Source organism: Mus pahari, chromosome 8 (genome assembly GCF_900095145.1).
Source record: "Mus pahari chromosome 8, PAHARI_EIJ_v1.1, whole genome shotgun sequence".
Lineage (NCBI taxonomy): Eukaryota > Metazoa > Chordata > Mammalia > Rodentia > Muridae > Mus > Mus pahari.
This window is the reverse complement of record NC_034597.1, coordinates 107,611,539-107,614,318: the sequence shown is the minus strand read 5'-3', so window position 1 is coordinate 107,614,318 and position 2,780 is coordinate 107,611,539.

Genomic DNA, 2,780 nt, shown 5'->3' with positions numbered 1-2,780 from the left:
TCTCTCTTTCCCCCTGCCTTTCTACAATAAAGCTCTAAAACCACAGACTATCTCTGTTCATCAAGGCCTGCTGTGCTTGGACGATGGGATAGGCTTTCTTCTAACGAGCTGCTTCTAACCTCCCAATGGAAGGTCTTCCTGTGCTCCAGCCAGGAACCAGACTTAGGACTCTTGTCTGCATGTGAACCTCTCTCCCTCTGTCCTCTTCCCATATCTCCGGGACTGAGAGTGTTGTCCTGGGGCCCCTATTTTGTTCTCAGCTCCTCTACCATAATCCAGGGTGGGATACCAGAGACTGAGAACTTGGTTCCAGGGGCTGCCCTTAGTCCACCCCCCGCCATGTGGGGTCAGTGGCTTCACACAGCCAGATGCCCACCCGGAGCCCACGTGGAAAGCGATAGGCAGTTCTTCCTCATCAGCTTGCCCAGAGCACCTGAACTCTGGCCGGACGTGGGCTCTCTCTCCCACTTCTCTCTTCCCCCACATCCACAGCCCTGCAGATTCCCATTACACACAGATTGAAAAAAACTCCACTCTTGTTTATGACTTATTTAGATATGATTTGACTTAAGAGATTACAGCAAGTACTGGGACTGTTCTGGAATGTTTACTAGGTTATAAGAAAATGTCATACTGATGGTTTTAGTTGCTGGGGTGGCTGTTATTCTAATGTCAACCAGAAGGAGTCTTAAGGGGGGCATGACTGACTTTAACTAAGTGATATTAATTAACAAAAGGTGAATATCCACATGTGGTAGAGTGGGGGGAGTTGTTAATTACTTTGCCTTTTTAATTTTCAAAAGCATATTTTAGTACATCCTTCTGATTCTGGGAAAGCAAAGCTCCAGGGAATGGGTCTGGGGAATTTGACCCCAGGGTCAGACTTGCACTTTGTATCTCATACCAAAAAGCTGTGCTCTGTAGACCTCATTCTTGCCAACTACACAGGGCGAAACTGTACTGCGTGGTTAAGATACTGGTATTAACACAAACCATATTGAATTTATTTCTTTCTGTCTCTTATTTCTGATACAGGGTTCCGTATTATATGATGTGGAGAAGTGAGTTTAGACTATCAAAAGGTTAGCTTGCTACTTAAATACCAGGAAGTATTGATTTCAGTTACATGCTCTATAACAAAAGATTTATTTATTCGTGTGTGTGTGTGTGTGTGTGTGTGTGTGCGTGCAAGCGTGTTTGTGTCCATATGTGTGTGTCTGTGTCTGCAGGGGATTAAAGCTCTTCTCACAGAGACCAGAAAAGGGCACCAGTTCCTTTTGAGCTGGATTTGTGATAGCATCTTGTATGTTAGGTGGTTGCTGGGATCAAACTCTGATCCTCACTCTTATACAGCAGGCACTTTTTAACTGTTAAAGCTGTCTGTCTAGCCCTGCCTCTTACTGACATTGGGATAGCATTGCTATCTTGGCTCTTTCTGGGCCCTGAGCTAGAATCCAGGTCTCTGTAAAGATGGCTTAGTTCAGCTACTGACTAAAGTTCCTCAGAAAGTCTCTGGAACATCATTAGGAGGGTGACACAGCAGCCCAGTCTCTAGTTTGCCTGGACGTGAGGCTATTGCTGGGAAAGAAGGGAAGAAGTGTTAATAGCCACAGAGATACTTCAGAACCTTAAGACAAAACAGACTTCAGGCACAGCTTGACCCAGTGTCTCAAGGAGGAGCAACAGGCTCCTACCTTTCCCCTTCCTTCTTCCTGGATGTTTCATCCTGACCTTCATGTTTGCTGACTTCGGGGAAGACAAGGAGGCTTGGTATAGCTAGAGCTTGTGAATGACTGGGGAGATTCAGTCGGAAGGGAAGTGGGTCACACAAGACCTTCTACTCCTGGCTAAGAGTTGGAGGTTTGTGTTCAGAGCAACAGGGTAAGACTTGGTGATGATAGCATGGGTTTTTGAAGAGTCAGAGAGAGAGGTTGGGGGGGGGGAGCAGGGATGTAAGTAATGGGGTGGCTGCCACAGATCCTCTGCTGGGAGAAGCTTCGGTGTGTGGGGAGAAAAAGAGAACCCATGCCATTCATTGAATCCAAAATTTAGTGTGTTGTTCCTGATGTTAGTTTTGCCAGAAACTCCTGAGATATAACTATACTTTTTATGCTAAATTGCTTGGGTTTGTATATATGAAAACTCTCAGATACTGGAGAAAAAGCCAGTCACTAATATAATAAACAATATGGAGTTAGACCTCTAAAATAATTCAGATGTCAGAATTAGCAGCAAAACATGAATTATGTATATGTAAGACAAAGGCAACACTGGAGAGGGATTGAGTCACAAGAAAAGAACAAGGAAATGTCAGAAAAGCAATCCTGGGCTCTGTGAGAACCAAAGAAAACTCCTTAAATGCTTTTATTAACATATATTGATTATATCCAATAATGCATTTCATTGTGTCATTTTCTGAGTGTGACATGTTTGTGGTCCTCTCTTGTCCCCCTGGCTTGCTAATGAGGAAACATATGTGGTCAACACAATGTGAAAAGGCAGTCACATTCCTGCTAGTCAGGCAAACGGATAACCAATGACGGGTTTCAGTTTCTTCCCCTTGAATCAGCCAACATCTAGAGGATTCACAGCATGCTGTGCTGGTGAGGGGGTAGGGAAGGCACACATCATTCAGTGCCAAGGGAGGTTAAGTTTGTTACAGTCTTTCAGGAAGGTAATCGAGTGACATCACCACCAACAGAAGTGGACTCATCAGTTTGCATTTATGGATTTACACACACACGCACACACACACACACACACGCACACACCAATAATAA